At 45.1% G+C, this 23926-nt stretch overlaps 1 long non-coding RNA gene across 1 annotated transcript in view; it reads left to right on the top strand.

Annotated features, from left to right (window-relative positions):
- The window catches only part of LOC138683487 (uncharacterized), a 162351-nt gene extending 140483 nt beyond the window's left edge, over positions 1 to 21868 (top strand). Inside the window, exon 2 of the long non-coding RNA XR_011323002.1 lies at positions 21799 to 21868. This is a non-coding gene — a long non-coding RNA (uncharacterized lncRNA). The remainder of the gene's footprint in view (positions 1 to 21798) is intronic.
- Positions 21869 to 23926: the final 2058 nt, after the last annotated feature.

The raw sequence follows: 23926 nt of genomic DNA, 5'->3' as shown, positions 1-23926 counted from the left end.
GAGTTTGGTATGAGAAGAATGTTGATAACACTGATGTTTTCAGTTGTTGCTAAGTAATGTTTAGACTAAGTCAAGGATTTTTCAGCTTCTCATGCCCAGCCAGCAAGAAAGCTGGAGGGGCACAAGAAGTTGGGAGGGGACACAGCCAGGGCAGCTGATCCAAACTGGCCAAACGGATATTCCATACCATGTGACATCATGCTCAGTATATAAACTGGGGGGAGTTGACCTGTAGGGAGATCGCCACTCGGGAACTAACTGGGCATCGGTCGGTGAGTGGTGAGCAATTGCATTGTGCATCACTTGTTCTGTATATTCCAATCCTTTTATTATGATTATTGTAATTTTATTATTGTTATCATTATTATTTTCTTCCTTTCTGTCCTATTAAACTGTTCTTATCTCAACCCAAGTGTTTTACCTTTTTTTTTCCGATTCTCTCCTACATCCCACTGGGGGGGGGGGGAGTGAGTGAGCGGCTGCATGGTGCTTAGTTGCTGCCTGGGGTTAAAACATGACAGTCCATTTTGGCACCCAACGTGGGGCTCGAAGCACTGAGATAACGACAGACCTGACCAGAACGTGTTAAAACGAATTTGTTACAAACATTCATTATATTAGTTTAATAGTTGTTGGTCACAACGTTGATTTATGAGCTCTTAGAGTTGTGGCGCTTGTTTTCAGAGTTCTGTTATGTATCACCTCACTTGCTGTATGTAGTCCCTGTGCTGCTGCTTATCATCCGTGGGAAGTGGATTAAAGTTTTCACTTTGATGTATTGTGTAACACTGGCTTATGGTATGATAAAATTATTGGTCGTGGAACTAATCCAGTGTTTGCACTCAGCATTGTTGTCACCTCTATACTTCAGGAGCCATCTGTGCGAAGCTATTAATAATTACACACTTTACCTTTTCTCCTCGGAGAGCCAATCTATGGGTGAGACACCTTTCATCCCCTTTCCCTTCTCCTCCAGTCTAGTTACAATGGCATTTGAGAATTTTGAAAAATTTGAATATCCTTGGGGTGTTGAAAACAGCATGGTCCTATTGCTAGGAACTAGCATGTTCCTGAATGTGGTTCAGGTCTTGTTTAAGGTTAAACAACTATTTAAGAAGATCACCCAGAGATCTGCCCCGAGGCTGGATAATTATGAGTGGCAGGGTGTGTGGGGTAGTATGGTCAAATGCCTAGGGCGGTGTGACGGAAAAGGACTTAACTGCAACGTTCAAGCAAACGACTTGAACTTCACTCACAGACTTAACTGCAACGTTCAAGCAAACAACTTATTTGAACTTCACTTACAGACTGTATTGGTTTTATGTGGCAAGGTTTTGGTAGCAGGGGGGGTTACAGGGGTGGCTCCTGTAAGAAGCTGCTGGAAGCTTCCCCTGTGTTCGAGAGAGAGCGAGCCCATACCAGCCGGCTCTAAGACGGACCCGCCGCCGGCCAAGGCCGAGCCAATCAGTGATAGTGGTAACGCCTCTGTGATAACATTTTTAAGAAGGAAAAAAAGTTGGGACGGGGAGAAAACAGCCGCCTGAGAGAGGAGTGAGAACATGTAAGAGAAACAACCCTGTGGACACCAAGGTCAGTGCAAAAGGAGGGGGAGGAGATGCTCCAGGCACCGGAGCAAAGATTCCCCTGCAGCCCGTGGTGAAGACCCTGGTGAGGCAGGCTGTCCCCCTGCAGTCCAGGGAGGTCCACAGTGGAGCAGATATCCACCTGCAGCCCGTGGAGGACTCCACACCGGAGCAGGTGGGTTCCCGAAGGAGGCTGTGACCCCGTGGGAACCCTGCACTGGAGCAGGCTCCTGGCAGGACCTGTGGATCTGTGGAGAGAGGAGCCCATGCTGGAGCAGGTTTTCTGGCAGGACTTGTGACCCCGTGGGGGACCCACACTGGAGCAGTGTGCTCCTGAAGGACTGCACACCGTGGAAAGGACCCATGCTGGAGCAGTTCGTGAAGAACTGCAGCCCGTGGGAATGGCCCACGTTGGAGAAAGTTCGTGGAGGACTGTCTCCCGTGGGTGGGACCCCATGCTGGAGCAGGGGAAGAGTGTGATGAGCCCTCCCCCTGAGGAGGTGAAGCGGCAGAAAATAATGTGTGATGACCGTAAACCCCATCCCCGTCCCCCTTGTGCCGCTGGGGGGGCTTGGTGGAGAAATCCGGGAGTGAAGTTGTGCCCGGGAAGAAGGGAGGGGTGGAGGGAAGGTGTTCTGAGATTTCGTTTTATTTCTCATTTACCTTACTCTGGCTGATTTGTAATAAATTGAGCTAATTTTCCCTAAGCTGAGTCTGTTTTGCCCGTGACGGTAATTAGTGAATGATCTCTCCTGTCCTTATCTCGACCCGCAAGCTTTTTTGTTATATTTTTCTCTCCCCTGTCCAGCTGAGGATGGGGGAGTGATAGAACGGCTTTGGTGGGCACCTGGCATCCAGCCAGGGTCAACCCATCACACAGACTTAACACGCCACTATTGCAGGTTTTACAGATACAGTAGAGGAATGCACTACTGCAATTTTTTAAGGCAAGAGTAGTACATTATTACAACCACAAGCGATTCACAGACAACCACAAACGCATTTACAAACTTAAAGCATAAACAATATTCACTTACCCCTCCAGGTAAGGGCTTTCAATCCCAGGGAAATTACCTTGACTGGCATCCCAATCAAGGGGGGGGAGTGTTTCCTTTGCAAGCCAACTGCATGGTTAGAGAAGTGACTTCCCCCATTTCCAACCTGAATCTTAGAGTTTTTATCCCCTGACTTGTGGAGTGGTGTGTATGACTATGTCTGAGTGGATTATGATATATGCCTAAATGGATTATGTAGATCTGAGTGGAGTTTCCCCTTATCTTTCCTTTGTTGGCCTGTGATTGTTTGAATACACAAGGTTGTCATTTGAAACTGAAGCTGAAACCCTCCAGGTTTTGGGTTGTTTTTTTTACCTTGCTCCCTCAGCAACTGGATAGTGGTTGGATTGAGACTCAGGGCATACTATTTGTTAAGGGGTTTCAAGGCTCAGTTCAGGTTTTGGTTCTTTGAATGGTGCAGCCACTGCCCTGTTTAGTTTAGGGTTTATCAGACAACCCAGGGCTAAGCTGTCTACACAGCTCCCCGTGAGTCATCTCTGCAGAGAGACAGGGCCTCAAGGCAACCCAAGGCTGGGTCACTTTTGTAACCCCCCATGAGTTGCCTGTGTGCACTAGACATGGTGAAACTCGTTTGTGAACTATGAGCAGGACAATCCACACAGGCGGTGGGCACCTCCAATGTTTTGGACCTTCACCCTTGAACAAGTGCAGAATCCTGAAGAACTAGTAGAACATTTGGAAAAAGTATGCTGTCACCCTGACAATTCCAGGGAGACACAAATCACTGCAATGTGCTGGGGCCTGTCCCATGCCTATCGAGCCCTGTTCAACACTACTCAGTACCCTCAAGGTGAAGAGAAGGTCTCTGGATCTAACAGCAAGATGACAGGCACTGCAACTACTCCAACCCTGGCAACAGGCACTGCAGCTGAACCAGAGAACCAACCTGTACCAGTATCAGTTGCCCCCATACAGAAGAAGAAATATACAAAAAAATCAGTTCGCTTAGTGAAGGATGAAGGCGAACCAGGGTCATCACGGGAACAGGAGGAAGAGGCAGAACGAGAGGTAATCACTTGATCCCTATCCCTGAGTGAGCTGCGGGATATGCGAAAAGATTTCAGCCATTGTATAGGAGAGCATATTATCACCTGGCTGCTCCCATGCTGGGACAATGGGGCTAGCAGCCTGGAATTAGAAGGTAGGGAAGCCAAGCAGCTGGGATCACTTTCCAGTGAAGGTGGCATTGACAAGGCAATTGGAAAAGGGGCACCAACCCTCAGCCTCTGGAGGCGACTCCTGTCAAGTGTAAAGGAAAGGTACCCTTTTAAGGAAGATGTTATATGTCAACCAGGCAAGTGGACCACCATGGAGAGAGGTATCCAGTACCTGAGGGAATTAGCTGTGCTAGAGATGATTTATGATCACCCAGACAATGCACAATTACCCAAAGATACAGTCAGTCCCATGCACGCGACCCATGTGGCAGAAGCTTGTACAGAGCTCACCATCATCGTATGCCAACCCACTGGCAACATTGACCTGGAAAGACGAAGAGGCACCGATGGTGGATGAAATGGCTCGCCAAATCCAGCAATACGAAGAAAATCTCCCTTCCTATAAGCCTGCAACTCAGCTGTGGAAAAACTGTCCGAAAAGCCTGAAAAACTGATCGAACTGATTTAAAAGTCATACTCCCCACCTGTACGGACCAGTATCTCAGCTATTGGGAGTGAGCATTCCTCTGTTCAAGAGAATATAAAAAGTACACACCACAGGGTACCCTGTGGTTTTACCTGTGTGACCACGGAGAGGACATGAGGAAGTAGGATGGAAAACCTACCTCGGTCCTAAATGCACAGCTATGTGAGTTGCAAGGAAAAACCACCACAAAAAGGGATTCTCCCAGGAGAAATGCCACTCCAGTTTCAAGACAGAGTAGAAGAGCTGATCTTATTTCCGATCCTCTTGAAGGGAATTCTGAGCCAATTGTACGAGAAGTGAATACTGAATACTCTGACCAGAATTAGAGGGGCCCTGCCTCCAGCCAGGTGGAAGAAAGGGATAACCAGGTCTATTGGACTGTGTGGATTTGATGGCCTGGCACGTTAGACCCACAGGAGTACAAGGCTCTAGTAGTTACTGGTACACACTGTAGTTTAATGCCATCAAGTTATAAAGGGGCAGAACCCATTTGTATTTCCGGTGTGACAGGGGGATCCAAACAGTTGACTGTATTGGAGGCTGAACTGAGCCTAACTGGGAATGAGTGGCAGAAACACCCCATTGTGACTGGCCCAGAGGCTCTGTGCATCCTTGGCATAGACTACCTCAGGAGAGGGTATTTTAAGGACCCAAAGGGGTATCAGTGGGCTTTTGGTATAGCTGCCTTGGAGATGGAGGGAATTAAACAGCTGTCTACCCTGCCTGGTCTCTCTGAGGACCCTTTGGTTGTGGGGTTGCTGAGGGTTTGTTATGGGTTTGTGTGGCGTAGCGGTTTTTTTGGTAGTGGAGGAGGGGGCTGCAAGGGTGGCTCATGTGAGAAGGTGCTAGAAGCTCCCCCGGCTCCAAGTCGGACCCGCCTCTGGCCCAGGCCTACCCAATCAGTGATGGTGGTAGCGCCTCTGGGATAACACATTTAAGAAGGGGAAATGGTAGTGAGTAGTGGGATTGGAATGTGAGAGGAACATCTATACAGATACTGAGGTCAGTGAAGAAGGAGGGGGAGGAGGGTTGCCTGAGGAGGTTGATGCCCCTGCAGCCCATGGAGGTGAACGGTGGAGCGGAGGCCCCCAAAGATGGCCGTGACTCCATGGGAAAGCCTGCACTGGAGCAGTGTGTGACTGAAGATCAGCCCACGGAAAGGACCCATGCCAGGGAAGTTCAGGAGGAACTGCAGCCCACGGAAAGGACTCACATTGGAGAAGTTTGTGAAGGACTGTCTCCCGTGGGAAGGACCCCATGGTGGAGCAGGGGAAGAGTGAGGAGTCCTCCCCCTGAGGAGGAAGGAGCGGCAGAGACAATGTGTGGTGAACTGACTGCAACCCCCATCCCCCATCCCCCTGTGCTGCTGGGGGGGTGGCGGGGGGGGAGGAGGCAGAGAAAACTGGGAGTGGAGTTGAGCCAGGAAGAAGGGAGGGGTGGGGGGAAGGTGTTTTGAGCTTTGGTTTTACTTCTCAGTATCCTTGTTTTGATTTGATTTGTGGTAAATTAAATTGATTTTGTTTCTTCCCCAAGTTGAGCCTGTCTTTTGCCCATGACCATAATTGGTGAGTGATCCCTCCCAGTCTTTATCTCGACCCATGAGCCTGCCTTTATATTTTCTCCTCATCCCACCGTGGCCGGGGGCGGGGGGGGGAAGTGAGCGACCAGCTGCGTGGTGCTTTGTTACTGGCTGGGCTGGGCAGGGCTGAAACCACGACAGGGTTGAAGAACAAGTGCCAATTGCTACTACAACAGTGTACCGATGGCAATATCGCTCAAACCGAGACTCCCTGATTCCCATCCACAAGTTGATTCATCAACTGGAGAGCCAAGGAGTTATCAGCAAAACTCGCTCACCCTTTAATAGTCCCATATGGCCAGTGCAAAAGTCTAATGGAGGGTGGAGGTTAACAGTTGACTATCGTGGCCTGAATGAAGTCATGCCACCGCTGAGTGCTGCCATGCTGGACATGCTAGAACTTCAATACGAACTAGAGTCAAAGGCAGCCAAGTGGTATGCCACAATTGATATCGCTAATGTGTTTATCCCAATCCCTCTGGAAGCAGAGTGCTGTCCACAATTTGCTTTTACTTGGAGGGGCGTCCAGTACACTTGGAATCGATTGCCCCAGGGGTGGAAACATAGCCCCACCATTTGCCATGGACTGATCCAGGCTGCACTAGAAAAAGGTGAAACTCCAAAGCACCTGCAATACATTGATGACATCATCATATGGGGCAACACAGCAGAAGAAGTTTTTGAGAAAGGGAAGAAAATAATCCAAATCCTTCTGAAAGTCAATTTTGCCATAAAACAAAGTAAGGTCAAGGGACCTGCACAAGAGATCCAGTTTTTAGGCATAAAATGGCAAGATGGATGTCTTCAGATCCCAATGGACGTGATCAACAAAACAGCAGCTATGTCCCCACTAACTAATAAAAAGGAAACACAGGCTTTCTTAGGTGTTGTGGGTTTTTGGAGAATGCATATTCCAAATTACAGTCTGATTGTAAGCCCTTTCTATCGTGTGACCCGGAAGAAGAGTGATTTTAGATGCAGCCCCGTCCTGATCCAATGTCAGGGAAGGTTTCGATATGATTCCAAGAGTGAGATTAAGACACAAACGAGGTCAAATGCCATATACCCAAAAGAGTTTTTATTATCAAAAGTATCAAAAGCAGAAAATAGTAGCGATAGGATAGAATGGAAGAAAAAGGCAGAAATCAAGCAAGCAGTCGGGATAGAGTTACAAGGATTGTCACCACCATGGATCCAGCGGCATCCCGTTGGTCCTCAGTCTTCAATTCTTCGGTGGTGGGTGCACACCACGACTTGTCTCCACGGTTTTTTCATAGGGCATATTTCGATGAGGTATGCACATATGTATTGTTCGTGCACTGTTCACATGCTGCAGGTTTTGTCTATCACACGACCTTCACATGATCAACACCAGAAACCAAAATCTTATCTCAAAGACTAGTTTCCATGAGAATGGTAGCCTTCACATTCTTGCATGCTTGTTGGCTTCAGCCGGTTTCCTCTCCTGAATGCCTCAGTGGCCTAGTAATTGTCCTTATGGACGGAGGAATGTCCTGCTTAGACAGGCCATCTCAGAGACAAAGGGCCCGAGATAAGCAGTTCACAATTCTTGAGATGAATGGCTTGAGATGACAGTCCAGTCTCTCACACCTAACAGTCTTTGAGACAAACAGCTCGAGATAACAATTCAGTCTCTCACAGTTGTACATGCTAATGTACAACATGATGAGTCCCTCTTGAACTTAGAAATGATGCCATCTCATACATTAGACACATGAAAGCTCTGCAGATTGGGCTGTACCCAGTATTTTCAGATGGTGCTTCCAAGTCACGATCAACAGAGAATCAATGTGATTGTTTCCAGGAACAGTTTCTTCTTTCCATAAGCCAAGGAATCCAATGACCTGAAATATTTAATTTTGACTGATATTTTGGCCAATCACTCTTTGTTTTGCAATTACACATACATAGTCAGTTCCACCCATGTGAAGCTATTCAAAGCTTAAGGATCACTTAGAGTGAATCCAAAATTTCCCTGGTGTATAATGCTTGTGCTGTCCAGCTGTACAGAGAACTGAGTCCCACAGTTTCCACACATAGTTACAAACTAGCTGGAGGGGGATGTCTGACATGAAGAAAATTGCAAACAAATCTCCTTTTTCCAGAATTTATCTCCTGTGAAGCTCCACCGGGTGTGAATTTTCACACTGTCCCTTCTCAGAGATGGCTTCTCCTCCCTATCTTACCTTTTAGAGTTTTCACCCTTGCTTTAACAATTGATTTATGATGTGCCCATGAAAGGCACAAGCTTACTTTTACTGTTTGCTTAAAATATTTCTTTTTTTGGGTTGATACAGAAGTGGTGCTTAATAAGTGCTAAGTAAATAAACTAAGGATTAGAGACAGCTTCCCTTCTCTGCTAACTAGATTTCTTTAAAATTCTTTGTGACAAGTGTTTACCAAGTCTTCAAACAAATTAACCAATATATATAATCATTTTGTACCTAATGAAATATCTCAAGGGTTTAGGTTTTCCAAAAAGAGTAATCACAAATTAAGCCGCCTCACAGTTCAGTGAAATGGCAACCGCTAAAGATAATTCAAAGAATTGTATACGTAATGAGCAGGAAGTCTGTTTTTCTTTTAGTTTGTGTATTGGGTTTACGTGGCAAAGCATTGGCAATGCAGGGGCTGCAGGGGTGACTTCTGTGAGAAGACACCAGAAGCTGCCCCCATATCGGACAGAGCCAGTTTCAGTTGGCTCCATGATGGACCACTGCTGGCCAAAGCTGAGCCAATGAGTGACATTGGCAGTGCCTCTGAGATAAGATATTTAAGAAAGGGTAAAAAATGCTGTGCAGCAGCAGCTGGGAGAGAGAGTGAGAAACTGTGAGAGAAACAACTATGCAGACACCAAGGTCAGTGAAGAAGGAGGGGGAGGAGGTAGGTGCTCCAGGTGCTGGAGCAAAGATTCCCCTGCAGCCTGCTATTGATAAAGATTAACTTAGTTCATTTTACCCTAACAATACTTTGGCATTGTAAACCAGGATATTGCAGTCTAAGAAGAAAACCCCAAATTGAATGATAGTCTGCTTTGTTAAAGGTCCGTGAAGGATTGCTTAGTGTTGCCAAATTTAAGTGAAACTAGAGAAAAGGTAATTCCGGCAGGGGGAGATCATGACCGCCGACTCAAGGACCACCCACTCAAGAAACCCACCAACCCAAAAGGTTAAGGAAGTAAAGGTCTCAAAAAATCATAGCGGGCATGCGTAGTTATTTACATGATAGGCAAAGAATTGTAACCAATCGTTTAATAGAATAACGATGAATATGTATTAGCTGATTAAATTTTGTGTATAAATAACTGTCAGTTTGTACTGACGGTGTGCTGGTTTGTGCCATGCACCCGTATCTGCGTATTTACGTAATAAAAGAAAATACCTTGACTCTATGTGTAAATTGGGTGACGCACCCCGGGTAACGGACCCAAGTTTTTGGGACAACAGTCCTTTGGCAACCCAGATGGGACCGCGCTGACAGCCTTGCCCCGTTCGTCTTGCCACATCTGACAGGGAGAAGAGACCTGAGTGGACTCCAGCGTGCCCCGGCCTGTTGATCGGGAACTTCATCGGCTCCTCTCCTGCGGTTGGGCGGTTAGTGACACAACAGTGCAACGCTACTGAAAAGAGGGGGTTTTTTTGAATATGAGAAAAGGGGGGTAGGGGGCAAGATCTCTCAGGGAAGCAGGTAGCATTTGGTAACATTTGTTTCGTTTTGGGCTAGCATAATTTTGTTTCTACACGTCGGTACGAAGGAAGACTTTCCTCATTTGGTTAGTTATTGTACACATTGTTTTGAGTAAATGGAGACATTCCTCGTTTTGCATACACATTGGGAAACGTAGGGAGACGTCCCTCGTTTTGGTTAGTTTATGAAACACTGGGTTGGGAAATTCTTTTTCGGTACCAAAATGGGCGCTACTGCTTCCCAGGAGACACCCCTTTGTTCTCCTCTAGGATGCATCCTAAAACATTGGAATAAATTTGGTGGGGATCCCATGACAAAAGATAAATTGAAAAGATATTGTAATCAATGGTGGCCACAATATTGTTTGGAAGATGGTGAGAAGTGGCCTGAAAATGGGTCTTTAAAATATAATACCATTTTGCAATTGATGTTATTTTGTTGAAGGACAGAAAAATGGGATAGACTTCCGTATGTGGATTTGTTTTTCACCTTAAGGACTGTCTGGGAGATTAGAAAGAAGTGTGGTTTGGTGGATTCTAAACATCAAAATGGAATATATCTGGTGTCCTGGTTTCAGCTGGGAGAAAGGAATGTCCATGCCTTTCAAATAGCCAGGAAAGAGGGACAGGGGAAGCCATTGGGGTCATGACCGAGATTGGGTTGGACTGAAGGGGACCGGAGGAATCTATTAAAGTTTCCCCAGCCGATCCTCTGGTTCCAGCGAAGCTGGGGAATGAAACAATAGATTTTTAAAATAGATGGTAGGGCAACCACATGCCGTATTGCAGACTGTAAGGGACCATTAAGTAAAATCAAAACTAGTGTAATTGGTGCCACTGGGAAAAGTGCGGCAACTGAATTAAACACTCAAGCTCTCTGTGCAAGATTCCGTTTATTTCACAAAAGAATCTAACATATATGTTTCAACAAGGATCTGGAAAGAACTAACAGCATACAGCCAATATTACTAACACAGGAGGGCATATCTGTCTCAGCTGGGATGTTTGCCAGTCCTCAGAACAGTTAAAGATAAAAACATTCCATATACGTACTCGTGACTGTCTTCAGCCACATCTTCCCAGGCCTACGCAAGGCCATCCTCCAACCTGACCTTGTAAAACTAGTTCTTCAAAGGCTTGGCAAACATGCAGCACAACAAATTCTAACGGTCACTCTTGAAAACAAATGCCAGGTGTTCCGAGCTGCTCCCACAACTGCCATTTGCTATGACAGTCATTTATGGCATGAAATATCTCCTAATAACATTAGATGGCACACACAGAACAGCAGGGATAATTTTTAATTGAGATGAGATGAAGAGATGGGTTGCATAATGTAGTAATAAAAGTTGCATCTCAGAAACAAAACATTCATCAGCAACTCTTGCTATTAGTTTTCAAGGCTGTTGTGGGGAACGCTAAGTCCAGTAAATGCTTTCTCGCAGTAAATATTTTATCCTTAAAGACTTGAAGAGATTTTGGGGCCCTTCTGGCTAACTTAATCACCCAATTTTTGTATTATTTCCTGCTCCAAAGGTAGTGCACTATTTCATTCTCCAGCTACTCTGCTGAGTAACAACACAAAGCACACATCGGTAAAATGCTTTTTTGTTTTTTTTGCATTTAGAGATTTTTAATTCTTCAACATAAGACAACCCAAGTTTATGAAGTCATGCCACTGGAAAATTAGCCCAATTATTTTAAAATAGAATAGAACATATTTTTTCTGATTTCCGGGATTAGTTCCATGTTTTCTTTGTAAGGGTATGTGGAAGGAGAGTGTCTGCTCCTTTAAGGATATCTGCTCAAGGACTTTTTTCATTGCCACAAGGGATAATAAGAAAAGGAGGAAACCACAAACAAGAACATACAGGGACACAAACCTGACGGACTGACATGTGGAAACAGACTCCACAATCAGTGAGATTGTAAAGTAGGTATGTTCATTCAGCGCTGGGCAGCACGGGGGGTAGTCCCACCAAAGTCGTGCGCACCTGACTCGGCAGTTCGCTTCAAATTTATACAGTCAAGTGTTACATATACATAGAGTTTCGCAATACGCCTATACATAGGCATGATCTATCCCTGCTTCATATTAAAATTAGTTCCAAGAAGTCACAAGGCCGGTCTTGGCTGGTTCTTGGGGTCGACTGCTGCTTCTTATCAGGGACTATCTATCTCCTGCCCCAGCCAGCCTCAACAATGCAAACATTAAGCATCACTTCTCATCCCCTTGGGCCATGTCTACCTCTATTGAAATTTCTTTAACTTCACTATAAGCTAGATAATTATTAAACAGTTCCTATCTACATCCATATATCTACTATATCTACTAAGGTTCCTTTGGCTCCCCGTTTCATGACAAATAATAAGGGAGGCAGTGATGAGAACCAGTCCTGGTCAGTCACACTAATTGATTAGGTGTTGTGGTTTAATCCCGGCTGGCAACTAAGCATCACACAGCTGCTTGCTCACTCCCCCCCCCCACCCGTGGGATGGGGGGGAGAATCAGAAGGGTAAAAGTGAGAAAGTAAGTCGTGGGTTGAGATAAAAACAGTTTAATAATTTAAAAGACATAATAATAATAATTATTATTATTATAATAAATTGTAAGGAAAAGAGAGAAAAAATAACAAAGAGAGAGAAAAATAAAACCCAAGAAAGACAAGTGATGCAAATGAAAACAATTGCTCACCGCCAACCGACCAATGCCCAGCCAGTCCTTGAGCAGCGGCCCCCCTGCCAACCTTCCCCCCCCAGTTTTATTGCTGAGCATGATGTCATATGGTATGGGATATCCCTTTGGCCATTTGGGGTCAGCTGTCCCAACTGCGTCCCTGTCCCGATCCAATGTCGGGGAAGGTTTTGATATGATCCCAAGAGCGAGATTAAGACACAAACGAGGTCAAATGCCATATACCCAAAAGAGTTTTTATTATCAAAAGTATCAAAAGCAGAAAATAGTAGCAATAGGATAGAATGGAAGAAAAGGCAGAAATCAAGCAAGCAGTCGGGATAGAGTTGCGAGGATTGTCACCACCATGGATCCAGCGGCATCCCGTTGGTCCTCAGTCTTCAATTCTTTGGTGGTGGGTGCACGCCACGGCTTGTCTCCACGGTTTTTTATAGGGCATATTTCGATGAGGTATGCACATATGTATTGTTCATGCACTGTTCACACGCTGCAGGTTTTGTCTATCACACGACCTTCGCGCGATCAACACCAGAAACCAAAATCTTATCTCAAAGACTACAGTTTCTGTGAGAATGGTAGCCTCCACATTCCTGCATGCTTCGTGGGCTTCAGCCCATTTCCTCTCCTGAATGCCTCAGTGGCCTAGTAATTGTCCTTATGGACGGAGGAATGTCCTGCTTAGACAGGCCATCTCAGAGACAAAGGGCTTGAGATAAGCAGTTCACAATTCTTGAGATGAATGGCTTGAGATGACAGTCCAGTCTCTCACACCTAACAGTCTTTGAGACAAACAGCTCGAGATAACAATTCAGTCTCTCACAGTCCCTTCCCAACTTTTTGTGCACCTCCAACCTACTTGCTGGCGGAGCAGAAAAGGCCTTGACCCCGTATAAGCACTGCTCAGCAGTAACTAAAACATCAGTATGTTATCAACACTGTTTCCAGCACAAATCCAAAACATAGCCCCATACAAGCTACTATGAAGAAATTTAACTCTATCCCAGCCAAACCCAGTACATTAGGGCATGTGGGAATATGAAAATGTTTATTCCAGCAAGGTTATCTGACATTTTCAATTGGGAAACTAAGGGGAAAAGGGGTAAATCAGAAACAAAATATACACAGACACAGACCTGACAAACATGGAGACGATGACAAGAAACAAACCTTGCCAGTCACACTAATTGATGGGCTATCAAGAAACTACAGGCGCCACTCCCAGGAAGATCAACCTGGACTTTGCAACTAATAAGATTGTAAACCCTGGTGACCTGCGGAAAACAGACTCCACAATCAGTGAGATTGTAAAGTAGGTATGTTCATTCAGGGCTGGGCAGCACCGGGGGTAGTCCCACCAAAGTCGTGCACGCCTGATTTGGCAGTTCACTTTAAATTTATACAGTCAAGTGTTACATATACATAGAGTTTTGCAATACGCCTATATATAGGCATTACCTATCCCCGCTTCATATTAAAATTAGCTCCAGGAAGACATTTCCATAGTCTCCTCTCAACTGCGCTTGCGCAGTGCCTCCTTATGGTGGTCGTCTGGTGGTCGTGAAGATGAAGGCTGTATGTCTTCTTCACGGTGAACTCTTAACCTTCCGTCCCTGCGCAGACTCAGTTGTCCCTTGGCATTTGTCCAAATCACAAGGTTGGTCTTGGCTGGTTCTTGGAGCCACTGCTGCTTCTTATCAGGGACTATCTCCTGCCCCAGCCAGCCTCAACAATGCAAGCATTAAACATCACTTCTCATCCCCTTGGGCCATGTCTACCTCTATTGAAACTTCTTTGACTTCATTATAAGCTAGATAATTATTAAACAATTCCTATCTACATTCATATATCTACTATATCTACTAAGGTTCCTTTGGTTTCCCCATCTCAGTATTGTTGTCCCAAAATGGGGTTCTTCACCCAGTGTGTGAAAAGCCGATAACACAGTTGAGATATTTGTTTATTTCATGTCTGCACAGAGATGGGTGCTAGGTGGTAACTCCACAAAGCTAGCAAACACTTGAAATGCAAACAGGGCCTTATATACACATCAGGATGAAGGAAAAAGTGGTAACAAAATACATGATTGGTTACAAACAATTTATATAACAAAAGCACTTCTATGCATGTCTAAATAATTACCCAACTCATTATATTAAGGTGGTCTTACATTTACATACTCATTATGCACAAGTGGTTGTCATTTTTAATATTAAAATCAAGTTAAGTTAGCTAAGGACACACTTTTTTCTTGACACTACTCCAGAACTGGGCACTTATGATATAAATCAGAAGTAAGGCAATAGCATTGACAGAACATCATTATTCCACCTCCTTGCTTCAATGGATTCAATGTAGGGACCTTCCATTCTTGTTCCTATGGTTTCAATAACAGATTGTCCTTCCGACATCAGTATCACCAAGGATAATGTGTTAAAAAAAAAAACCATGAATAAACAGAACTGTGTGTTCTGCCAAGTAATATTTTCTGGTGTTTGTAAAGTATAGCTCTGTGCTGTAATACAAGAGTACAGCTTCCCACCAGCATTAAAGCTGTCAGCAAAAGAACTAGTCTTAACATTTTTCTTTGTTTTGTTTCAAAGTTCCCATTTGCTATGTCATTTGTCTTTTCCTTTCTATCACACCAGCTTTCAGGGGACCCAAGGTGCTGTTCCCAGCAAGATACCGAGTTCCTTTAAACACAACTGCTTTCTGTGCTGATCAAGAGTATTCAACATGATGCAAGAGGTGCTGAGCTAGCCAAAGGACCAATGTTTTCACTTTGACAGGAGTTTGATATTTGACAACATTCACCCACGTTATGTATGTGAGAGGAGTCCTCACCCAGAGGAGCTCAGCCACGAGTTGAACAGAATACCTAGGGGCATAGCCAGTGTCATACTCAAGGTTTTGGCTTCTATGATCATGGATCTACCTTTGAGAATCCAGGCCTGTTGGGAGCTGATGGGATTCACCTGACGAAGTGGGGCAAGAGGGTCTTTGCTAATAAGCTGGCCAGACTCATAAGGAGAGCTTTAAACTAGTGGGGGAAGGGGATGGAGTTTTGAGCAACAGAGAAGAGCAAGGGACTGCTGATGTATGAGAAACCAACAGGGAAACACCTGTGAAATGCCTCAAAGGAATTAGGGTGTGTTCCTCTAAAAAGGTGACATGGTCAATAGCCCAGCTGAAGTGCCTCTATACCAGTGCATGCAGCATGGGTAACAAACAGGAGGAGCTGGAAGCCACTGTGCAGCTAAAGCTACAATCAAATTGCTATCACTGAAATGTGGTGGGATGAATCACATGACTGAAGTGCTGCAGTTGATGGCTATAAACTGGTCAGAAGGGACAAACAAGGAAGGAAGGGCAGGGGTGTGTTGCCCTCTACGTAAAAAAAAGTATGGATGGACTGTCTTTGAAAAACAGCGATGAACAGGTTGAGAGCTTATGGGTAAAAACTGGAGGTCAAGCCAACAAAGGAAACTTTGTGGTTGGTGTTTACTACAGGCCACCTGACCAAGAGGAGCCTGCTGATGAAGCATTCTTACTTCAACTACAGGAAGCATCATGCTTGCAGACTCTGATCCTGCTGGGGGGCTTCAATCACCCTGACATCTGCTGGACAAGCAGCACAGCAAGCTGTAAGCATTCCAGGAGACTCTTGAAGAGCATCAAGGATAATTTCTTAATCCAGGTGATAGACAGCCCAAGCAGAGGAGAAGCGTTACTGGACCTATTCCTCACCAACACAGATGAACTAGAGTGGTCAAAATTGGTGGCAGCCTGGACTGCAGTGATCACGCCCTGGTGGAATTCACAGTCTTGAGGGATATGGGTCAGATGAAGAGTAGAGTCAGGACCCTGAATTTTAGGAGAGCAAACTTTCAGTTGTTTAAGGAATTAGTAGATGAGACCCCCTGGGAAACTGCCCTCGGGGACAAAGGAGCTGAACAGAGCTGGCAGCTCTTTAAGGACATTTTTCTCAGAGCACAAGGGCTCTCGATTCCCACCTGTAAGAAATCAGGCAAGGAAGGCAGGAGACCAGTGTTGATATTGAAATCTTTATGGTTGTAATTTTTTATAAACTTAGGAAACAAAAGATAAGTAATCGATGTAAATCACTTGGGTAAGTAACTCTTGACAAGACAACGGAATAGAAGGAACAAATCAACCTAAAACTAGGAACCAGAAACGTTAGTGGGCTGGTTGCCCAAGAAGCTTGGCTATACTGCATGAAAACGTGCCCTTTAGGTGAACTTAACTAATTACAATATGAAGACCACACCTCTAGAAGTTAGGCTCTCCACCTGAAGACCCTCACCCACTGAGCTTGCGCAGTAAAATTAAAAGACACTGCACCTTTAAATGAAGATGAGGCACTATACACCAATCAGCTTTAAGATATGGAATTATGGGCACCAGTAAAAGGTTGATAAACAATGAGTATGGTAATTAGGCTAATTTACAATGTATAAATGAATGACTGTTTTAGTGCTGGGTGTGCTAGCTTTGTGGGGATACTCCCTAGCACCCCTTTCTGCACAGAACCAGCAATAAATAGCTAATACCTTGACTCTGTGTGTTATTGGCTTGCACGCTGGGTGAATGATCCCACAATTTTTGGGACAACAGCTGCCTTTGCCTTCTGCGTCTTGGGCGGTGTGGCTGGAGCACTTGCTGGTGAAGACTGAGGCAAAAAAGTCATTGAGTACCTCAGCCTTCTCCGTGTCCCACATAACCAGGTCTCCTGTTTCCTTCCGGAGAGGGCCCATGTTTTCCCTAGTCTTTCTTTTATCGCTGACATACCTATAGAAGCTTTTCTTGTTGCCCTTGACATCCCTGGCCAGATTTAATTCTATCAGTGCTTTAGCTTTCCTAACCTGATCCCTGGCTGCTTGGACACTTTCTCTGTATTCTTCCCAGGCTACCTGTCCTTGCTTCCACCTTCTGTAGGTTCAACCAGAAGTGAAGCTGAGCATGTATTCCAGAGACACACATACATGGACACATACACAGGAGGACATACACAGGACACTGACACAGCCAGTCACACAGATTGCTGCAGATGAGGTGCTGCCCTCAACAGCACCTAGTTACAGGACTCTCATAAAACATAGACAGCCACATCCCCTTCCTCATATTTGGCTAGTAGAGATAGAAGGTCACTAGTGAAGGCACACGCATGACACTGTCTAGGTTCACAAGCACACGCACACATTCACAGATTCCTCGAGTACCAGCATGGCCCCTCTGTCTGCCTGACACCCCTGCCCACATCCTGGGCCCCCTTACCTGCTTCACGGGTCCCCTTCTCACCATCTAGTCCAGTTCGATGCTCACTAGCAAATACGCATGCACTCACACACTTGTCCCACAGGCACTCCACCCTCACAAGTCCCCCTGGGCATACCAGCACGGACCCAGCCCCCACTGTTGTCCCAAAACGGGGTTCTTGACCGGGTGTGCGAAGAGCCAATAACACACAGAGCTGAAATATTTGTTCATTTCATGTCTGCGCAGAGATGGGTGCTAGGTGGTAATTCCACAAAGCTAGCACACCTCGATTAACACACGGAAAACATTTATACATCCCACACAACAATTATCAGTACTTTTACAGTTTCGCTTAGTCATCCTTGCTCCTATTGGTTCTCGCGAGCCTCGTCTCCACTTAAAGTCACAGCGTCCTCCTTTTTTACTGCGCATGTTCTGTGAGGAAGGGGCTTCTGTTGGTAGTGTGCTTTCCCTACCCGAGGGCCCGGGTTTTACTGTGTTAATTAGGATAGTTCACTCAAAGTTCAAGTAGCTCTGATTTTATCAGTAGTAGAGTTTCCCTTGTGCTTATCTGGGTACTCCCTTCTCTCAGGGTTGCGCCTTGTTAACTCCTTACAGGGGTTAAGTAACATCCTTTGTTTTGTTTCTTGCATATCTCCAACACCACCAGCAGCCAGCACCAGGCATATGGGCTGTGACCCGCGGTCCAACTCCAGCCGCTGGCGCTGAGCCCCTTACTCACCTCACTCATGCTAGTCCTTGCCAGTAGCTGGTTTTTGGTACACACACCATTCCTACCCCAGTCACTGGACGTTAAAGACCTCCACTTGCTCCAGTAGCTGATGCTGAGACCCCCCACGCATTGCAGTAGCTGACACCACAGGCTGAGGGCACCTACACCCCTGGTCTGACTCCAGTAGCTGGCACCCAATCCACTCATGCCTGTCCCCCCCAGTAGCTGGCACTCTGCGCTCCATAGATCCAGAGAGCTATGGCCCCTCCAGCTACTGATGCTAGTGTTACTGATTTGTTATTAGTTAGAATTAATCATATTTAATTTTAATAGGAATATGGAACTATAAGAAATATTTTAGCAAAATTATATATTGCATTCTATATATTTAACCAACAACTAACAGCTGCTGTGAAATCCCCTGTATAGCCCTGTACCAAGGCCGGAGGAATTGGTTAAAATCATCTAGTAGGAACATTTAGAACTTAGATAACAGATGTCAGAATTTCAAATTAATAGGAACTTAGGAACTTAAGAAAATGTATTATGTGTAACTATAAGAATTCGAGTATTGTCTGAAATCAGTTAACCACGGAAGCTTTGGTAAAGATTTACTTCGATCTAATTAACGAGAATTCCAATCAGTAGAGTTAAGTGAGATCAACCAATGATTGTTTTAGTATAAGAATATTGATAAGGTGGTGTGACTGAGGGCCAATCACTAGAAATATTAAATTCAAGAATTAACATTGAATGTACTTTATGTAAATCTAATACATGATGGCGAAAAATCGTACTGCGCAGAATCACATGAAAGGTCAACTATCGGACAAAGTGAGGAAGACTATGGAAGACCACCAGAGGGCTTCTGAAGACCACCAGAGACCTTCACTGCGCCTGCGTAAAGGACATTTACATATGCTAAGAACTTCCCAGAAATCTAATGAATATGCATAACATTTCTCAGAAATCTAATGAATATGTATGAGTAAGTTTAATATAAGGTGTATGATTCTGGTGTTCGGGTGTGCGTGGTTCGTGAGAGGACTCGCCCGCGCACCCGGCCGTTAATAAAGAAGTGTCTGCTTATCTACACTACATTGGTGTTGATAAGTTCTTTATTCCGAGTTTTTCGGCAACACTAGGGCCCCCATTCACTCCAGTAGCTCGCAACACAGGCCGTGGGGCACCCACACCCCTGGTCTAACTCCAGTAGCTGGCACCAATTTTCACTCACACACAGGTCTCACCAGTAGTTGGCACTTAGTCCTTGCAGCACACATGCAGACAGGATAGAAAGATTGCGCAGAGAGATAGTTAAAAAAAGATTTAATAAGAACATAGGACAGACTGCAGTGATCAGGTGCAGGACTCAGCCAGACAAGCATACTGACTGCCCCCATTTTACATGTGACCAGCCCGTTTTATACCCATTTCTGTCTACCCCTCTCTGTTCCTCCCTGCTCCCACTTCCCCCTGCACATGCCTTCATGGGTTTGTACAGCTCTATCCATTCCGAACCCATCCCAGTTCAGGATCCCAGGGTTTACAATCTTATTAGTTGCAAAGTCCAGGTTGATCTTCCTGGGAGTGGCGCCTGTAGTTTCTTGATAGCCCATCAATTAGTGTGACTGGCAAGGTTTGTTTCTTGTCATCGTCTCCATGTTTGTCAGGTCTGTGTCTGTGTATATTTTGTTTCTGATTTACCCCTTTTCCCCTTAGTTTCCCAATTGAAAATGTCAGATAACCTTGCTGGAATAAACATTTTCATATTCCCACATGCCCTAATGTACTGGGTTTGGCTGGGATAGAGTTAAATTTCTTCATAGTAGCTTGTATGGGGCTATGTTTTGGATTTGTGCTGGAAACAGTGTTGATAACATACTGATGTTTTAGTTACTGCTGAGCAGTGCTTATACGGGGTCAAGGCCTTTTCTGCTCCGCCAGCAAGTAGGTTGGAGGTGCACAAAAAGTTGGGAAGGGACTGTGAGAGACTGAATTGTTATCTCGAGCTGTTTGTCTCAAAGACTGTTAGGTGTGAGAGACTGGACTGTCATCTCAAGCCATTCATCTCAAGAATTGTGAACTGCTTATCTCAAGCCCTTTGTCTCTGAGATGGCCTGTCTAAGCAGGACATTCCTCCGTCCATAAGGACAATTACTAGGCCACTGAGGCATTCAGGAGAGGAAATGGGCTGAAGCCCACGAAGCATGCAGGAATGTGGAGGCTACCATTCTCACAGAAACTGTAGTCTTTGAGATAAGATTTTGGTTTCTGGTGTTGATCGCGCGAAGGTCGTGTGATAGACAAAACCTGCAGCGTGTGAACAGTGCATGAACAATACATATGTGCATACCTCATCGAAATATGCCCTATAAAAAACCGTGGAGACAAGCCGTGGCGTGCACCCACCACCAAAGAATTGAAGACTGAGGACCAACGGGATGCCGCTGGATCCATGGTGGTGACAATCCTCGCAACTCTATCCCGACTGCTTGCTTGATTTCTGCCTTTTCTTCCATTCTATCCTATTGCTACTATTTTCTGCTTTTGATACTTTTGATAATAAAAACTCTTTTGGGTATATGGCATTTGACCTCGTTTGTGTCTTAATCTCGCTCTTGGGATCATATCAAAACCTTCCCCGACATTGGATCGGGACAGGGACGCAGTTGGGACAGCTGACCCCAAATGGCCAAAGGGATATCCCATACCATATGACATCATGCTCAGCAATAAAACTGGGGGGGGAAGGTTGGCAGGGGGGCCGCTGCTCAAGGACTGGCTGGGCATTGGTCGGTTGGCGGTGAGCAATTGTTTTCATTTGCATCACTTGTCTTTCTTGGGTTTTATTTTTCTCTCTCTTTGTTATTTTTTCTCTCTTTTCCTTACAATTTATTATAATAATAATAATTATTATTATTATGTCTTTTAAATTATTAAACTGTTTTTATCTCAACCCACGACTTACTTTCTCACTTTTACCCTTCTGATTCTCCCCCCCATCCCACGGGTGGGGGGGGGGAGTGAGCAAGCAGCTGTGTGATGCTTAGTTGCCAGCCGGGATTAAACCACAACACCTAATCAATTAGTGTGACTGACCAGGACTGGTTCTCATCACTGCCTCCCTTATTATTTGTCATGAAACGGGGAGCCAAAGGAACCTTAGTAGATATAGTAGATATATGGATGTAGATAGGAACTGTTTAATAATTATCTAGCTTATAGTGAAGTTAAAGAAATTTCAATAGAGGTAGACATGGCCCAAGGGGATGAGAAGTGATGCTTAATGTTTGCATTGTTGAGGCTGGCTGGGGCAGGAGATAGATAGTCCCTGATAAGAAGCAGCAGTCGACCCCAAGAACCAGCCAAGACCGGCCTTGTGACTTCTTGGAACTAATTTTAATATGAAGCAGGGATAGATCATGCCTATGTATAGGCGTATTGCGAAACTCTATGTATATGTAACACTTGACTGTATAAATTTGAAGCGAACTGCCGAGTCAGGTGCGCACGACTTTGGTGGGACTACCCCCCGTGCTGCCCAGCGCTGAATGAACATACCTACTTTACAATCTCACTGATTGTGGAGTCTGTTTCCACATGTCAGTCCGTCAGGTTTGTGTCCCTGTATGTTCTTGTTTGTGGTTTCCTCCTTTTCTTATTATCCCTTGTGGCAATGAAAAAAGTCCTTGAGCAGATATCCTTAAAGGAGCAGACACTCTCCTTCCACATACCCTTACAAAGAAAACATGGAACTAATCCCGGAAATCAGAAAAAATATGTTCTATTCTATTTTAAAATAATTGGGCTAATTTTCCAGTGGCATGACTTCATAAACTTGGGTTGTCTTATGTTGAAGAATTAAAAATCTCTAAATGCAAAAAAAACAAAAAAGCATTTTACCGATGTGTGCTTTGTGTTGTTACTCAGCAGAGTAGCTGGAGAATGAAATAGTGCACTACCTTTGGAGCAGGAAATAATACAAAAATTGGGTGATTAAGTTAGCCAGAAGGGCCCCAAAATCTCTTCAAGTCTTTAAGGATAAAATATTTACTGCGAGAAAGCATTTACTGGACTTAGCGTTCCCCACAACAGCCTTGAAAACTAATAGCAAGAGTTGCTGATGAATGTTTTGTTTCTGAGATGCAACTTTTATTACTACATTATGCAACCCATCTCTTCATCTCATCTCAATTAAAAATTATCCCTGCTGTTCTGTGTGTGCCATCTAATGTTATTAGGAGATATTTCATGCCATAAATGACTGTCATAGCAAATGGCAGTTGTGGGAGCAGCTCGGAACACCTGGCATTTGTTTTCAAGAGTGACCGTTAGAATTTGTTGTGCTGCATGTTTGCCAAGCCTTTGAAGAACTAGTTTTACAAGGTCAGGTTGGAGGATGGCCTTGCGTAGGCCTGGGAAGATGTGGCTGAAGACAGTCACGAGTACGTATATGGAATGTTTTTATCTTTAACTGTTCTGAGGACTGGCAAACATCCCAGCTGAGACAGATATGCCCTCCTGTGTTAGTAATATTGGCTGTATGCTGTTAGTTCTTTCCAGATCCTTGTTGAAACATATATGTTAGATTCTTTTGTGAAATAAACGGAATCTTGTACAGAGAGCTTGAGCGCTTGATTCAGTCGCCGCAGATGGTGAGCCCGACGTGATCAAGAAGACGACGTGATCAAGAGAAAAAGCCGGCGCGATTAAGAGAAGAAAACGACGTGATCAAGAGAAGAAGAAAAGAGGTGATTCCCCTCCACTGTGGAGACCACGCAATTTAACAGGGAGAGTTCTGAAGAAGTGGCCACGACTCCGAGAAAATATGAGACAGCAACCCCTGTGGAATGGGTGAGTTGCGAGATTGCGGTAGCATGGGGCAATCAGCTTCCCAGGAGCATAAGCTCTACTTAAATGCTTTGCAGCAGATTTTACGAGCCTCTGGGTATAAAATAACAAAGGGACAAATTGCTGTGCTTTTAATATGGGTAAAGGATAATTGTAACTGGTTTCCCACAAAGGGAACTTTTGATAGCAAGGTTTGGGAAAGAGTCGGGGAGCATTTACAAATGTGAAAAACTTTGGCCTTTGGTGTATCAGAAAATTTAATTGTGACATGGAGATTTATTTATACTGCGCTGGTGCATTTACAGCCGGCAGAGAAAATCATATCAATACAACCTGATACTGCTTTTGAGGAGACAGTTTGTGAGCAGGCCGCTAATGAGCAGGATTTTGATTCCGATAATAATTCTTTTGTATCAGGCAAGGTGGACTCTGAAAAAGAGCCGGATTTATATCCCTCATTTCCTCCACCACCTCCTGCACTAACACCATTAACGCACACATCCCGCCGGCAGGCAGACAGGCAGGCAGCGGGTGGGCAGCACTGGCTCCGCGGGGTTGCCGACCCTCACCACCGCATACAGGTCCCCGCTGCCCTGCCACTGCCTCCTGCAGCCGCCGCGCCGCCGCCCCCACCCCAACCGCCTGGTACTCCCTCTCCAGGGTTTGCAGAACTTAAAACAGAACCTGGCTTTGCTGCACTGCCTGTATCTCCTTCTGCTAATCCCTCTGACTCTGTGCCTCTGTCTAATCCTGTGGCTCCTGCTTTACAGCGGTGTGGAGA

This window comes from Haliaeetus albicilla, chromosome W (genome assembly GCF_947461875.1).
Source record: "Haliaeetus albicilla chromosome W, bHalAlb1.1, whole genome shotgun sequence".
Taxonomy (NCBI): Eukaryota; Metazoa; Chordata; class Aves; order Accipitriformes; family Accipitridae; genus Haliaeetus; species Haliaeetus albicilla.
Note: the sequence above shows the minus strand (reverse complement) of the source record. Positions and strands in the feature narration are given on the sequence as shown.